General features: G+C 29.9%; 1 pseudogene; it reads right to left on the bottom strand.

Annotated features, from left to right (window-relative positions):
• Window positions 1-18,450, bottom strand: part of LOC149241635 (F-box protein PP2-B11-like) — a 44,633-nt pseudogene extending 26,183 nt beyond the window's left edge.
• Window positions 18,451-19,332: the final 882 nt, after the last annotated feature.

Raw genomic sequence — 19,332 nt, 5'->3', positions numbered from 1 at the left:
GCAGATTCCATTTTTTATAATTTATGGGATGCACCCAAGAGGAGTGTTTGAATTGAGATACTTGGGAAAAGCTAAAATGAGAAGTGCCAAAGGAGAATATTTTTCTACAGAAGCTCAAGCAATACATGAACAGGTAAAACAACAATTACAAGACATCAACATAAAATATAAGAGCAAAGCAGATTTGAAGAAGAGAGAAGTTAATCTTGAAGTTGGAGATTTGGTTTTAGCACATCTGAGGAAGGAAAGGTTTCTAAAAAGGGAGTATAACAAGCTAAAGTTTAAGAAAATTGGACCATCCAAAGTCTTGAGGAAATTTTCTACAAATTCATAGAAATTGAATTACCCCCTGATATTGGGATATCTCCAATTTTCAATATTGCTAATTTGTATAGGTATGAATGTGGAAATGTAGATGACACAGCAGAGGATGAAAACAAACAAGAAGTTGATTGGGTAAAATAGTTACCTCTAACAAATGAATTGCAGCCAGAGAGGATTTTGGACAAGAAATTGTTGAAAAAGACAAGAGGACGGGAGTATTTTCAGTATTTGGTCAAATGGCAGGATCAACCAATTGCTGAAGCTACATGGATGACAGAAGCCATGCTACAAAAGTTGGGCAGTTTTGTAGAAGAGCTCATGGACAGGAGCCCATGAAGAATTTTGTCCTCAGGAGTCTGATGCAAAAGCATGAGGCTTGAAGACAAAAGTCTTCAAATTTATTCCAAAAATACAAAAAAAGTTTACAAGAAAAGGAGTGGGATCCTTTAGCTGTTAATTTACAAAGTTTTATAGATAGGATTTGAGCTAAAAATTAGGGATTGGAGTGATTTTATAATTAATTCAAGCAGTTTAGACTTAGTTGAGATTCTCGAGGAGGAATATCAAGCAGATTAGGTATTTTCTAGGATTAGGCAGATTCGATCTATTAATCGAAGATCTAATTGTTAGAATGAAATGGTATTTATGTGGGTTCTGAAGTATTGTGAAAGGATTTTGACTGATTTGGCTTGATTAGGCCATATAAGATTAAGTTATAGAAATTGTATCTCTGTGTATCTGTGTATAATTGGTCAATCTCGGAGGTGGTGTATTCCTTCGAAACATCTGTGAGTTATATTGATTTACAGTTTGCATTTTGAATTAGAGTATACAAAATTTGTATTGTATCACACAATCTTGTGTTTTCCATGTTTTGAAATAATTTTGTTATGTTCTAAAAACATCGGAGAATATGGTTTGAGACAAGTTAAATGTGGAAAAGGTGTTAAGTTTGGCAGAACAGAGAAAAGAAAACCTGACAAAATCCTGTTAACCCAAAGAAGTCTAGAACCATCCGATCTATAGATCAAATAGATCTAACGAACATCGCGCATCAATAAGCTCCTGCATTAGTCAAGGAAGAAAAGTGGTTTTACCCGTGTAGCTATTTATTTGGAGGAGAAAACGTGGTAAGTTGTCTTTTGAAATTCTAAGCGATTCCTTTTATTGGCTGACACGTAGCACTCGGGTAGAGAGAGAAAACCACTTTATCAAGTGGGCAAACATCACGCAAGATCTCCATCCGATATCACTATTAACCATCGAATCAAGTGAGTTTTGATCAACAATGGAGGATTGCTGATTAGTTTTGTTGATTGGGTGAACCAACAACTGTTGGACTGAAAGGTAAGATCAACAGTGGAGAGTTAGTGTGATAATGTTGTGGGAAAAAGTGGACGCGATAAGGAATTAACCAAAAGTTTGAATTCCTTTTGATTCTGTTGCAATTGAAAGGTTGTCATATTGCAGCTCAATTAAGTATTTCTACTAATTTAGTAGAATAGCCAAGTTTAGAGGTATATGATTGATACTCCAAAGGAAATCCAAGAAGAAGTTCCACCTGAACTTGCAGAAATCATTTCTAGATTTGAATGATTATCCATTACACCTGCACCCAGAGCACCATAAACCCAAGTGAATAATAAACCCTAGGGATTGATATCATGAACCCATGGAATTAGTGAACCCAAAGGATAAATATTAAAAACCTAAGGGATCAAGAAGCACAAGGGATCGATATTACAAACACAAGAGATTGATAAAGCCTAGAAATTAATATTCTAAAAACAAAGGTTTGATAAACTTGCATGATTATTAATATTATAAACCCAAGCAATCAATAATCCTTAGAGATTGTTAGTATTATAAACTCAAAGAATAAATAAACTAAAGGGATAAACATTATAAACCTAACGGATTAAACCCTTAATATTTGGGTTTAATAAACCAAAGGGATTATTAATATTATAAATCCAAGGTATTATTAATATTATAAATCCAAGGGATTATTAATATTATAAATACAAGATATGAAAGGCGGTGCATTATTAATATTATAAAAATAAATTATTAATTAACCTAAGGAATAAATAAACCCAACAAACTAATATTAAAAACCTAAAAGATTAATAAACCCTAGAAATTAATATTTTTAGGCCAAGATATTAATAAAACCAAGGGATAAAATGATAAACGAAAGGAATTATTAATATTATAAACTCAAGGAACAAATAAACCCAATTGTTTAATATTATAAACCCAAGAGAAAAAGATTATAAACCTAAGGGATCCAAAAATGCAATGGATTAATATTAATAATGGAAAGGATTGATATTTTAATCCCAATGGATTAATATTATAAACCCAAGTTGTTTAAGCCCCAATATAAATATTATAAATAGAAAAAAAACAATGTGGCATTGGACCATGGGCGACCATCATTCACCATGGTTGATTATGGTTTTCATGTGAAGGCATTCTTCATTAAAATGCAACATTTGGCAAGGCTCGCGATGATTGGTTTTGAAAATGAGAGAATATATCTCATATTAAATATTTTAAACCTGCTAAGCCCTAATTCCATGGCATCAATATTGTAAATGTAAACAATGCTACAATACAAAACAATAATAATAAACATAAACCACAATCAATACAATAACCACATTGTAAACCATTAAGACATCAATAAAAAAAATTAATATGAATACTTTAATAATAATACACTATAAATCATCAACACATTAATAATAACACATTTATATCACTACATTATAAATAATAAATAAATTTTAAAGAATACATACATTAATATCAATACAAGTATATCCTAATAGTATAAATCTCAAGAATATTGATATAAATAGCAAGAAAATGAAGGCCCAACAAAAATATTATAAAACTCAATAATATTTTAATTTATGAAAGACATGAACAAAGTGAAGGGACCCATACAAAAGACAAAAACAATTACAAATGGAAGAGAAAAAAAAAATAGTAACACCACCATTGGAGGTAAGGAACATAAATGCAAAAAACACATCTAAATTACACACATTGGATTTAATGAACAACATGATAGGACATTTTAGGACTAGAGATATACAATTTTCTACATAACAACAACAACAAGCAAAGAATTTCAATTTCACCAACATTGCAACCACAGAAAAAACATTGAAATTAACATATATTTTTTGTTTTCTTTACATCAAATAATTCTACTACAAAATTAAACTTGAAACACTCCATCAAAATTAATCTATGGAATAGCCTCTTCCAAAACACAACCAGAATGATGACAAAAGCAGCACCAATTCAAATCAACAAGATAGTGATCATGATACGTAATGCTTTCCAACCAATTCCTTCTTGTTCTCCTCCCAAACTCCTCATGGTGCACATGTAACAATTATTTTACATTTTTTCATTTCATCTAGCACATGAAGAAGCTCATAAATGAAAGCAGGATGGAACCCATGTTTTCTATCAAACTTGTTCCGAAGATACGAAAGAAAACTTATTGCTCCAGCAATATTGCACATTGTTCTACATAATAGATACATCATTATTGTCCATATCTTCATTTGAAAGACAGAACAACAAAAGAAAAATTAATACACACACACACAAACAAATAAATATACACATCTATAGATATATATACATAAAACATAGCACCCCATTTTTATTTATGTAGAAAAACTTAATCTTATAAACCTCATGCTATAAAATAATCTAATGTTGCATGAACCAAATGATATAACAAATTGTACAAATATAAACCTCATTTCACAATACAATGGATAAAACTGTGGAAATAGAATAAAACCGTGGAAAATATTCAAAAAATTGAATATTGTCCATGGTGATGACCAGTATTCAAAACCTCCATTTTTCATTTCATGATGCAATATGGATCCACAATATTAATTGAATGCAAATATGGACAATATTATTGTCCATATATGCATTTGAAACACAAAACAATAAAAGAAAAATTAGTACACACATGCACAAACAAATAAGCATACACACACACACACACACACACATATATATATACACATAAAACATAACATCCCATTTTTATTTATGTTAAAAAACTTAATCTTATAAATCTCATGCTATAAAATAATCTAATGTTGCATGAACCAAATGATATAAAAAATTCTACAAATATAAACCCCATTTCACAATACAATGGATAAAACTTTGGAAATACAATAAAACCATGGCCAATATTCAAAAAATGAATATTGGCCATGATGATGGCCAATATTCAAATCTCCATTTTGCATTTCATAATGTAATATGAATCCACTTTAAAAAAAAAAGAAGTAAATAGAACAACATGAAAAATGATGCAAACAACTTTCTAAAATATTACTACAAATATGAGGAATGTATCAATCCCATAAATATATGAAAATGATTATTATATTAAAAGTAAATAAAGGGACAATAAAATCAATTCAAAAAAAAATTCTATAAAAAGGTCACGATGTTATTAGTTGTATGTCATAGCGATATGAACTTCAATCACTCCTCTTCTTTCTTCCTAATTGTAACATATGCACTATTTTTCATCTTCACATAACTCTGAAAAGAGAAAAGTGGTGCAATGTGTAAACCATCTATTGATTGCACTCTTGATATGGTTGTGAAGGTTATGCCTTTCTACTCTTTATTCCCAATATCAACTAATGCCCGTTCTAAAGTCAAATGTTGTGACTTGTGGATTGTAAGCACCCATACCATCTTCAAAGGAATTTTTTTTCGATTTTCTCTTATCACTGGTGTGATAGGCACACTGTTTAGATTTCTTGCATCAAATGGAACACCAACATACTTACCAAAAACAACAGTTGTGAACTTTGAAATATGAGGTGGCTTAGAGGTAGGCGTATCAAATATATCATTAACATGACCAAGAGCACCATTCACCAAGCCAGCTTCAACCCATGAATTACATGTCAACATAACATGTTGACCATGACACAAGAAAACTTCACAGTCCAATTGATCATCATCAACACCAATGATTTCTGAAAGCCTTGAATGCTCAGCAATACATCATGCAATTGGAGAATTTAATGATTTTAACATATTCCTATTATCGAAGGATACCAAATTATTTGTTGGAAACATGTGAATTGTTGCATTAAATAAATCCATTTCTGTAGGATGCAACCTCATATCATCCTATGACATAAGAAACTCCCAATATTCAAGAATAAGTTCTGCATTTCTTATGTTATTGAGGAATCTACGAAAACAACATTGTTTCTCATTATTCCCTTGCTAGTGAAATATTGTGTGAAGAGTGACAACAATGTTGGATTTGTTCCACAAGACTTTCCCTATTGTATTACCTGCATACAACGACTTATTTCTCACAAGAGGCAGTTGGCTAAGGTCACCCACAAGGATGATGGATCTGCCACCAAAAGGACAATTCTTTTTCTCTGGAAATGCTTCTCGTAATCGAGCATCTATTTGCATAAACAACCTTGATCCTAGAAATCTCATTTCATCAATCATTATATATCTAATATGTTAAATTTCTTCTTGGAATATTGCTAGTGACTTCCCTTATAATGGTTGCATATCTTTAGTTGGAAATTTTAGAGTTGAGTGTATTGTTTTTGCATGTATATTGAAAGCAATTATTCTTGTTGGAGCAAGAAGAAGAAAAGGGCTTCTTCTAGTACTTGACAAATTAGAAAGAGCTTCAAAAATACAATGGATAAGGAAATACATCCCAGTGTCTGCGGTGACCTGAACAATCATGATAAGAGCTTCATGAATCTCATATTAAGCAAAGTACCTTAAAACAATTTCAAAAGCAAGTCATTTTTTTTTTGTTTCTTTTTTGGACAATGAATCTGGAGATGAAAATGTTCTATTTGAAAGGTCAACAATATCACCAATTTATTTTACATTCCTTATAAAATGAATAGCTTCTTCTGCAACATCATCAGAAATAGTTGTACTTTGTTAGTCAAATGATATATCAAAGTCCCTTCGACCAAGGGTGTGAAGATCATAAACATTCACATCATTTGGTGGAACCAAGTGAGAGAAAATCTTTCATTCTTGAAAATCATCTTCAAGATTCATTTCCTGGTTAGAAAAATCAGCATCTTCTTCATCTTCAATATTACATGACATGCTTGATATTGGAAATTCCTCCAATTTTAAATAATAATTTTAGCTGAAAGGCCAATTTCTGCAAGAATGTCATGAAATGGTTTGTAAAAGAGCAATTTTATCCTGCAAAAGGTTTCAAATTCATCTGAAGCCTCACTAGGAATAGAATTAAACCATTGCCAAACCCGTACAATAGCATGAGCATCTCTAGGCTTCGATGGATCTCATTTATGTTTGTTATCAAATGTCAAATATCTTGTTGTTTCTATTAAAGATAGATGTTCAAGGAAAGAAGGTCTCTTCAGATAATGTGGAATAAAAGTATTATCAGATGAAAATTGTGAGCCATCTCTTGAGATTTTCCTAAAAACCATTCTTCCAGCATTTAAGGAAACAAATTTCCCACTACAAAAAATAAGAGATAGCTTAAGAAACATATGGCATGTTTCTTGTGCTCCAATTTCACTGTCAAAAATTGTTTCTGCAAGAAACCTTCTGTATGCGCATAAACCATGATCCTCAGAGCCAATAGAATTTCAAACTCTAGTTAACATATGATGATAAATTACAGACCTTTTTTCTGCTTTTGATGCATACTTTGTAATAGATTTCAAGACAACATAGCGAGAAAGCACTGGTTGGAAATCAACATTTGTACGCCACATTGTTAGAAGGTTAATTTTATGTACACTGAGCCTATCATCATTTCTTGCTGGCTATTTTTTTCTTCCTTGATCATCTATGAACAATATTGATTCATCACACAGATCCCATGGAGCATTGTACTGACATGTCAGAATAGTGCCCTTTTTGCGCAAACAAGAATCTACAGTACACTTTGTGTGCCTTTGGACACGATTTAATAATTCTTCATAATCATTATGAGGATTGTAAGAGAAAGTTTGATCACTATTCAATAGGCAAGGGTAATCATTGAGGATTTGTGTAACCATTATGTTACGACGATGTATGTCACGTGGATTCCATGCAGTTACATACTTGTCAAAGAATCTCTTTGCAAGTTGTACATCAAAACCATTTGACCAATCAAGTCTTTCCATATCAGTAGCGCCTTCTAACCATATGAAACCATGGATACGTGTTGAACCTCTATGCTGCCATTCATATCTGAAGAAAATGAAGGTATAGTTACTACAAACAATATAAATAGAATCATAATAAAAAAATTACAAACCATAGAAAATAAATTTAACAACACAAACATGTACCAGAAGTCTTTAGATTTAAGATATTTTTTGGATAACTTACTCTCAAAAAGTATTGAATCTATGGCGCATAAATGTGGAAACAATGTGAGGGTAATGGATAACATTCTCTATTTTCATAAGATGCTGATTTAAAGAACAAGAATGTGAATGTATGGACATGAGATTATGCAACTCTTGCCACTTTGTGTCAGTTTCATTAAAAGTAAAAAATAAAGATGGACATCCCAACTAAGTAATCATGTTAGTTAATTCAACTTGAAACTTAGTCCAGTATGCCCTTGTACCTCTCAGAGAAGAACCAAGCCACATAATATGCACAGCCAACTTATTATCTGGTAAATCGTAAATCTGGTGACGCAACTCTTCAATTGTTGTAGGTGAGTTATCATGTAAATGTTTCTTTGCAAAAACTGTAGCAGTTTCTTTGCTTTGATGTTGAATTATCATATTCAAAATGTAATATCGAAAGCAAGGATGGATTCCAAATCTCTGAGCATAGTACCTAAGAAGATTCAGTGCATACTCATGAATTTCAACACTACAAATATGTGGTTGCAACCAATCAGCATCACCAATGGGGAACAATGTTGGGAATGCCATATCTAATAACCCCTATATATTATATTCATTCACTGGAGAGGTTCCAATACTCGGCCAATCCATGTCTTAAACATGTGAAGAGCCAACATTATCAAGAAATGGTCTAATTTCATCGACTTCTCTTCGTTCATTTGGTAGGCGAGCAACAAAAGAAGAAGGATGAGAGGGAAAATGCTCAATAGGAAACCCTTCATTATTAGTTGCATTGATCTTAGATTATTCAATATCACATTCAAAAAATTTAAGACTAGAGAAAACATATGTTGATCTTTCTGGAAGAGCATTCACTGAATCATAGTAATTACAACATCTTGATAATATTGATCATGTTGTATTTTGAAAGCCAATGCATCCATCACTCATGATCTTTTGACATAACATTTATAATATTTAGACTAAGCAACATGTCTCCTCACAATTAGAAAGTCAATATCTTCAACATATCAGGGAAGAATTTGAACAATTTTAGAAATATCTTGAGGGAAGCTAATTTTATGATCATGATACTTATATTTCCCATCTTAGGCATGTGTCACTTTTAAAATAGGATTCACATGTGATGTTAGCATTTCTTCAACTTGAGTAAGAACTCTTAAAATATGAGGTCTCTCACTAAGATCCATGTTAGTATATCGACAAAAATAATGGGCACCTCTTTCACTCTTACATAGTCTGCAAACAGGTCCTTCAGAATCTCTCAAAACCTAGATTCTAGATATGATTCTTGGCAAATGTAGCACGTTTGGACAACTAACAAGCTATCTATCTCTACTTGAAATCTTTTATGCACCGCAATCTTGTTTTCATCAAAATGAATATGATCTCTATCGGCCAACCATGTTGCGAACCATTTGGAAGAGTAAAATTTATTCTCAAATGTACTTCATCTCCAAGAACATGAGATTCCCTTCCCAAATTTGAAGCATGTGGAATGGATCTATGGCATGGCCTTTCCGAATTTATGGTCTACATTTCACAAACATGAGAGGATGTAAATGTCCTTTTTTCATAAAATATTTTAAAATTTAATTTCGAGCTAATTATAAATGAAAAAAATGAAAAAAGAATCAAATTCATTCAAAATTTACATTTGTTTCTTGATGTGGATGAGGGTTATGAGATGGTTGCTCTTCGCTTCTAACATCAGTGGATGGAACATTTGGGGAGTTAGTTTCTATGCCTCTATTCAAATGAGTTGTTTCCTATTTCAACAAAATAAAATACATTATAAAACTAAATGTCCAATAAATAAAGATTCAAAAATGGAAAACAAATCAAATACATTGAACATTTACATTAGTTTTATAATTTTATGTTTTGGATTCCAATTCTCCAACCTAATCAGATGAAATCGTGCTTTTTCCATAAAAGGTTATAAAATACAATGTCCAACCAACTGTAAATGAAAAATGAGAAAAATATCAAATGCACTCAACATTTACATTTGTTTGGCGATGTGGATGAACGTTATGAGATGGTTCCTCTTCACTTCTAACATCAGTAGATGGAACATCTATGAAGTTAATTTGTATGCCTCTATTGAAATGAGTTGTATCATGTTCGAAGAAAAAAAAATATGTCATAAAATTCAATGTCCGACCAGCTAGAAATTCAAAAAATGAAAGGAAAATAAAAACATTGAAAATTTACATTAGTTTGGCAATTTGATCATCAAGGAGAATGCACAGGAAGGTTATGACATGCTTCATCTTCACTTCTCATATTAGTAGATGGAACACTTTGGGAATTAATTTCTAGACCTCTATTAAAACGAGTTGTATCCTATTCCAAGAGAAGAAAATAACTTATAAGTTTAGTAAAAAAAAGTTTGTAAATAGAGGAATGTAATAAAACAACCACTATCACAACAAAAATCAAAATATCAGTGTGTTACCTCCATTGTTCCATGTGAAATACTATCAGGGGTGATTGATTCTCTTGGTGGGACAACATTACTTTGAGAAGTGGCATTGGAAGATCCAATGTTTCAAGAAACTCACTCCAAATTATCAAACAAATGGCCAATTAAACTATCATCTAAATCATCACACACAATATCATCATTACCTCCACCGTGGATGTTTTGTAAACTTTGGCCTTGGTCGAAACATGCAATTGGAGACATGGAATGGTTAGGGTGGATATTTTCATCCACATTATTGATATGATGTTCTTCTCGATTGCATGATGATTCCCCAATATTATGAACATTTTCAGGAGAGCATTGAACAACAAAATTATGCTGACGAGGAGCATATTCTGATAATGAACTATCATCAAGAAATGTTCTTTCCATTATATTATCCATAGTATGATACTTATGAGTAATTATAAAATTATTTTCAAGAGTGGATTCACTCGTTCTTCTATGATATGTATCTCTCGTATGCTCATTTATGGCATCCTTATTTTTTTGATACCCTAAACGACGACTTTCATTAGACCTGTCACATGATGCTGGTGACAAATTTCATTTTCTTGTACGCTTGCTTGTGCCTTCAGATGACATGTCTACAATTAATAATAAAATATTCATTATGGACCATAAACATGGAAAATAGCAAATATCTAATATAAACAAACACAAAAGAATGAAAAAGGCACAAGTTTTTTTTTGAAATTGTAAAAAAACATAAATAGTGTATATGTTATTTTTTACAACAATATAAACTTATCAAAATGTATAGGATTTTTTCTAAATGGCTAAAAACAAAAATAAATTTTTCCAAATGGCTTAAACAAAAAATTCTAAATTTTCATGTATCATATTAGAATCAAAACAAAACCCATACTATGGGACACAATACTGTAAGAATTATATGACTGTGAAGTATGTCTAAAAATTTGGAACTATATACTATCAAAATATAAATGCAAATATTAAAATTTACATAAAGGTATAACATTGTTTGAGAATCAATGACAAAAACCAATACAAATAACATGTATAACATAACTCATAGCAATTATAATTATACAAACAAAGAAAAATGCATAGCATCGAGACACATTTACATGTAATTAAGAAAACTTTAGGGGAAACAATATGAAATATTTTGCATCATAAAGATCAATACAAGCATAATTTTAAAGTATTACCATAAAGACCCAAAGTATGTATAGAGCCAAAAATGGAAATATTTTCCACAACCATAGAGAGTATATAAAATGAAAATATTTATAGGAACTCCTAAGAATACTAATATCATAAGAATCTATATCCATATCCAATGGTGGAATCTCATCAACAGAATGTATATGGGGAGCAATTGAAAAAACATTTCCATACTCAATCAAATCATTGTAATCCTCGAATGTTGGGTACCAAAACCCAAAAATCTGTTCATTAGTTGGATTATCAATATCTGTTGGAAAACAGATGTGAGTCATCATGTCATATAATAGGAAAGGAACTTCACTTCAATTGCACATAAGAACCACACCATGGACTATTCAAAATGGAAGATAACCAGGAAATTTTCTATTTATATATGTGTAAATTTCTTCCAACAACTTCCATCTGGAACCCCAATTAGCCTCAAAGTAGTCAACTCTTCGTTCAATGCATGGCTGACCAAATTGGAAATGATATAATTCTTCAATTGACCATACAGAAATGGAGCCATCATACAGCGTATGTCAGTGATTGGAAGTGGATTGGAACAAATGAAAAACCCCATTCATTTTTTATTACATCAAACCAGTAGATTATATACCCATATCGAGGATAATCTTCATACTCCTTGTCCAGATAGAGCCAAAACAATTTACTTTTATAAAACACTCCATTCTTAGGGGGTGAAGTGCCACCAAATGGAACATGAACCCTTTTCCATACCCTATCAAGACTACTGCAAACATAAAATTTAGACTGCATTCTGTCATACATATGTTTTAGAACAACCTAGTCATATTTTTTGTTGCTTACATTTTCCAATAATGAAAATAATTCCCAGTCTCCAATTCGTATTAGCCCTTTGTTTTAAAGGCCTTTGTAAATCCATTCTTTACAAAATAGTTGTGTGTATGGGAGAATTTTGTTGGTAAGGATAAAACCACCATTGGTCCAACAGTAGTCTCTACTCTGTACCTTGAATCTATGAATCGCAAATGAAAATGAGATATGTGCCCATTCTAATTAAGGTACTCCGCAGAAAAATAATTGCCTTCACTATTGAGGAAATGAACCATAAATCCAAATTCATTCATAGAGACATGCTTGCAACGTAATAAGAAAGAAGGTCTTTTAAAAACATTCTTCCATCTCTTACAAATAGTGCTAAACTTTATCACAACTGATAAAGGGAACCAGAGGAAGACAATTTCAATAATTTCTAATGGAAGAAAACTCCAACTAGCTAGATCCATGATCAAACAATGAAATCACCTAACATAATAATAATAAAAAATAAAAATAAAAATTGATATCAACAAAATAATTTAATGTTGAATAAAATTAAAAGTAACATACATACATAATTTACCATCTACACATACAGAAAAACTCCACATATACACATTTTATAAAATCAAATGAAAGATCATAACATTATTACAACACCGAACAAAATTCCAATTTTTTTAAACCTAATCTCTATAATTTAAGATTATTAATGTTAGTAAACCTATAACTATGTTTATATTGAGGTATATGTTTAATATTGATGTTATAATGTTTCTACTAATATATTTATAATATCAATATAAATTTTTCATTTTCAATACAAATATTAACATTAAACCAATTTTTTTAATATTAAAAAACCTAAACTTCAAAACCTAATGTTATAAATTAACACAATGCTACATGAACCAAATGATATAAAATTACTAAATATTTTAATCCTAACATCAATGAACCTAAATAAACCTAAAGCTATTAAGTATAATGTTTAATAAAAATATTTACATAAAAAAAATTCACATGTATAGATGCAAAATATATTTTTACATAGATTTCTATGTTTAACATTAATATATATATATTTGTTAATAATAATAAAAATATTAATAATGTGTAAATTTTAATAATATTAATATTAATTAACATTAAAAGAGATATTGATGTTTAATATTAATATAAAATAGATATTAATATATTGATGTTTAATATATTCTAGAGATTTTATATTGAATACAATAAATTGAATTAATAAGAAATTAACATAATTTATTATTAATATAAATTTTACATGGATTCTCAATTTATTTATTTAAATCTAAATGAACAAAATTTTAATATATAAATATTAAATGTTTTATTATCAACACAATTTTGACATCCATTTTTAATATTTGTATTTAAATATAAATGAACTAAATTCTAAATGCTTTTCTATGCCTTTTCTTTTCTTCTAATTCTTGAATTGTTCTAATTTTTGGATTACATAAAATAAATCTATAGCATACATTTAACATAAATCTATAAAATAAATTTTATTATGTAAAATATATAAAAATAATATTTAACATAAATCTATAAAATAGATTTTATTATTTAAAATCTATAAAAAAAAATTACATACATGGAGTACATATAATAGATGACACTTCTATTAAATTTTAGTGTATTGAACGCTTTAGTTAACAATAGGGTTTCATTATATCCATATTTACTCCCATCTAACCCCAAATTTGGTACCATAAACAAAATACTTCAAATTTGTACTTTAATTTGGAATCTACCCTACCTATATATATATATATATATATATATATATATATATATATATATATTTTGGTAACCACTTTATATGAAATGACATATGACATTAAAAATAATATATTTTAATTTAGCATAGACTTTGTATAAAGATAAAGTACATATAAATAATTGAGAAGAAATATATATGTATATCTATCCAATTAGTCACCACTTCATGTGTCATAAAATAATTGAAAATAAAGAAATATATGTGTATCTATCTCATTCTTCACCCCTTCATATCATTTAGAGAAAGTACTTACAAAATAATTGAGAATAAAGAAATATATATGTATATCTATCTAATTAGTCACCACTTCATATGTCATAAAATAATTGAAAATAAATAAATATAAGTGTATATATCTCATTCTTCACCCCTTCGTACCAAATGATATATGGCATGTAAAAATAATATACTTTAATTTGGCATATACTTTGTATAGGGATAAAATAATTGAATATATATATATATATATATATATATATATATATATATATATATATATATATATATATATATATATAATTTATGACATATGACAATTTATAATGAAAAAGTGTTGGTGGAGTCATAAATAAAATATTTTAATGACCATATTAAATAACATAGCTTTATGTAAGTTTATATTAAAAAAACAAAACAATTTATTTATTTGTTTTTTATATTTTCATTTTCTATTGTAAAAAATACATGCAATTTATTCCATTCTTAACCTTTAGGATATATTAAAAAAAAAAATGTTTAATATCGAATTTATCTATAGAGAATTTTTTTATTCCATTAATAGTTTACATTTGTTTTGTTCTTTTCTTAATATGAAGTTGATATGTAACATTTTAAATATTAATAACAATTTTTTTTATAAAAATGAAATATTGTATAAGGGGATATTCTTATTATATAAGATATATACGAGAGAATTCTTATTATATAAATATTTTTTTAGTAACATTTGTAGTTTAGAGATGCACTATAAGACCATAGATTTGAAAATAATAAAATAATGTTGATATTAAAAGCAAAAAAAATATCGTTATCCTTAACAGAAATATTCATTTTAGATTTAATAAACATGTAATATTTAAAATAAAAATATGTTAATAAGAAAGGTTTTAATAGGTCCACAGTTTAATTGGTAATCCTTATTATATAAACAATTAGATTAGATTATATTTGAAGTAATCCTTATGATATAAACAATTAGATCCAAATTTCAAATTCCCAATGAATCGAACCATTGAAATTGATTTTTAATGTAAAGTGTCAAATTATTGGCTGATTTTGAATTGGAAATATCATGAGAATTAATTTTTGGTGTACCTCTGAATGCTTTTGGATAGTAAATGTTTTATGCACTTGATTTTGGGAAAATATATTTTTCATGGAAATGTTTGATGTAAGTCAATTTGATAGAAAATATACTAAATGTCAATGGGTATTTGTAGTTCTGGTTTTATAGTGTTTGTCTTCTATCATTAAATGTCAATGGGGATTTGTAGTTATGGTTTCATAGTGTTTGTCTTCTATCATTTTTCTTCCAGCGAAAACCAGAAGAATAATTAACTATGAAGTTAATTGTAATTGCATATTGTTTGGGTTCAATAATAAAATCAACTATGAAGTTAATTGCAATTGCATATTGCTTGGCTTCAATAATTCCACCAACCCATACACTAAGAAATGCATGCATCTACGAAAAAAAAAATCAACGATGAAGTTAATTGTAATTGCATATTGCTTGGCTTCATTAATTCCACCAACCCATGCACTAAGAAATACATGCATCCACGAAGCACTGCATTGCTTATAATAGATGGAGTGGTGACGAATAGCAAATCAACTATGAAGTTAATTGTAATTGCATATTGCTTGTCTTCAATAATTCCACCAACCCACGTACTACGAAATGAATGCATCCACGGAGCACTACTTTGGTTATAATAGGAGTGGTGATGAATAATAGGTACAATAAATATTTAATGACAATTTGAAAAGCGACAATTTGAAACATTCAGCCAAGAAACCTTGTTCTTATTCCTCTACGTTACAATCCTAGGTGGAGTAATAAAACATAGTATTTAACGACATGGTGATGAATAACAAGTACAATAAATATGTAATCACAATTAAAAACCTTGCTCTTATTCCTCCACATGGTGATGAATAATAGGTACAATAAATATTTAATGATAATTTAAAACCTTACTCTTATTCCTCCACGTTCCCATACATTACTCCACGTTTTAGCATGCAAAACCGACAAATAAAACACATAACCACCTAGCCACTGAGAGAGTGTAAAGATTTCATAAATTTAATTTCAAAAAATATATATTACATCATTATTTTCTCTCAAAACCATTTGTTTTTTATAAATTTATATTATTCCTTTCTTCAATAAACACTGGTAATCTATTACCAATTTTTTTTTTTTATTTTAGGTTACAAAATCAGTTTATATAATTATTTGAACTATTCCCTAGCTTTTTAAACTTTACACAATGAGCAAAGGATATATGTACGCCACATCAAGCCCTCGAGTCCCGACCTTATAAAAAAAGGCTTCGAGATATCATAGAGAACATATGGACAAACAATTGATTAAATATTAGCTGAATCATCACAGTTGTTATAGTAATAAGTTTAAAATAAAATAAAAAATATATATATATACCGGTTACGTTAATGTAAATGATGTAAAAGATGAACGTATTAAAATTTTTAATTATTATATAAAAATATATGAAATATATAAACTTTTATATCATATATGAAATTGTATATGAAATTGATGCACATGTTAATAAAATTGAAGGATATTTATTATTTGGAATCCATGTTTTTGCATGTTAATGTAAATGATGATGTAAAAGATAAACGGATTAAGAACTTTAATTATTATATGAAAATATATGAAATATATAAGATCTTATATCATATATGAAATTGATGGGCATGTTAATGAAATGAATTTTTGTTATTTGGAATCAATGTTTTGAAACGGATAATCATCTTATTCTAAAATAAACATTTCCACTACTATGACAAGTGTATGTGTAAAGTTTGGTAATCCTCATATTTCTATTATGGTAGGTGCGTGTAACATTTTGTAGTTGTTATTTGGAATCAATGTTTTGAAACGGATAATCATCTTATTCTGAAATACATCTTTCCATTACTATGAAAAGTGTATGTGTAAGGTTTTGTAATCCTCCTATTCTTGTTATGGTACATTTTGTAGTCTTCCCTGATAGGTGTCAATTAACAAATGGCATAGTAGATTTTTAATCAAAATTAGTTAAAAATTAATTTTTTTTAATCGAACTTTTAAAAATGAAATTTAAACAAGGTTTAATCATGTGATTTAGATATACGGAAGTTAGTGGTGTGAATTTCATCCATTGATATTGTGGCAACGAATGAGACTTTAAACCTGCCTATCATTTTTTTTAATTAGTAAAATGATTAAAGTGCCTAATTCCAATAGAATTAGGAGATTCACTTAACTGAGTGAAGTGGAGTGAGTTCCAGTAAAGTTACATTTGCGGAAAAAATCAAATTTAGAATTGTGAATGTTGAGTTATTTTTGAGTTATAAATATCCATTATAATAATCAAGTTTAGTTTATCAATAGAGGAACTAGAGCTCATGTGTTTTATGGGTTAACTTTGTATTTTGCAATTCTACTTTTCCAACAAATTAATATAAAACCCCACCGTTTAAATTTCTATTATCAACCTATTTGAAATACACAAACTTATCCACTCAATAAGATTGATACTAAACCTGGAGTCGCCTCCGCAAACCCAACTCCAATAGCGTTGGTCGTTGCCCACCGTTTAAATTTCTATTATCAACCTATTTGAAATACACAAACTTATCCACTCAATAAGATTGATACTAAACCTGGAGTCGCCTCCGCAAACCCAATTCCAATAGCGTTGGTCGTTGCCCCATTTGATGGATAATTCCGTGGCAGATAACATGTAACCGATCTTCGCTGTGGATTGTTCCAACCAATGAATGAATGGATGGATGACTGGCATTTTGTCAGCCAAAATTGGCAACCAAAATCAATATTTAGGAATGAATGATAATGGAGACAATAGGAATATTATGTGTATATATACCTGGGTGCCCCTGTTTATCCGAATAGAATTGCAGAGACGAAAATATAGTTCTTTCCTAGAAGCAAATGCGACGGGAGTACGGCCCTGGGTAGGATCTGGTAGCTTTGTTGAGGAATGAATTTGTGCCAAAGGGAGTCGCTATCGGCTGCAGATGTGAAGAGTCTGGAGACGGCTGAGAATCTGCATACGTGGCGTGGAGTAGAGAATGGCGGATATACAGCTCTCTGGCAACTCCGGTAGATCGATGTCATTTGAATTCTCCATGCTCGCCTCTGTTGAGCTCTCATCAGCAGAAGCATTCGTCATGCTGAAACTACTGAATGACAAACTGCAAATAGGGAATGAACGTAGAATTGTGTGGTCACAAACATATAACATATTGTTTCTCTGGGATCACGCAGGATGCGTGATGGGCTGATGATGCGCAAGGATTAGTGGCAAGCATGGTTGGAATTTAAAACCGAGGTGGTCAGTCAAATTTGACGGTTTCCACACTTTCGTTACCCGTTCTCACAATTTTAAAAAACAACGTCAAGCGGTTGCCTTGTGGCGGGTGATGTGTAACGGATAAACATCTATGAATTCTCTGGGTAGTGGATTGGAAAAAACAGTGTTATAGGGCAAACTCGGCGCCTTGTGGCGGGTGATGTGTAACGGATAAACATCTATGAATTCTCTGGGTAGTGGATTGGAAAAAACAGTGTTATAGGGCAAACTCGGCAAAATGTTGCATTAGGCAACATGCATGCTTTGTTTTATGTGCTGAAATCTAAAACCAAACCCAAATTTCAGACGTTTGCCAGCGCTCCAAGGTTATTCGCTAGTTGTACGGTAATGGGGTCAATGTTAAATTGACTTGTTACAGTTGACTTGAGCAAATGACTATCCAGAACGGTTACCAACTGAATGGTGCATCATATAAAATTCTTTATTATTGGGCACACAATGTCACTATCAATCCTTTTAAATTAGTGGTGATTTAGGATGTTTTCATATAATAAAAATATTCCAAAGAAATTTAATTAAATATTTCTTTTTTTTGTTTTTTATCTCTGTTTTGTTGGATTAGATTTTATGGGATGTAACCAATTTTTGTTATTTTTGTTTTTTAAGATTATAGGGGATGTAAATCATCTTTATAATACTCCTAAATTTTTTATAATAATATATATTAAAAATAATAAATTA

The sequence above is a fragment of the Pinus tabuliformis genome, chromosome 8, assembly GCF_031772625.1.
Source record: "Pinus tabuliformis cultivar Carrire ecotype Pingquan chromosome 8, CPIR1, whole genome shotgun sequence".
Lineage (NCBI taxonomy): Eukaryota > Viridiplantae > Streptophyta > Pinopsida > Pinales > Pinaceae > Pinus > Pinus tabuliformis.
This window is presented reverse-complemented; position numbering and strand designations above follow the sequence as displayed.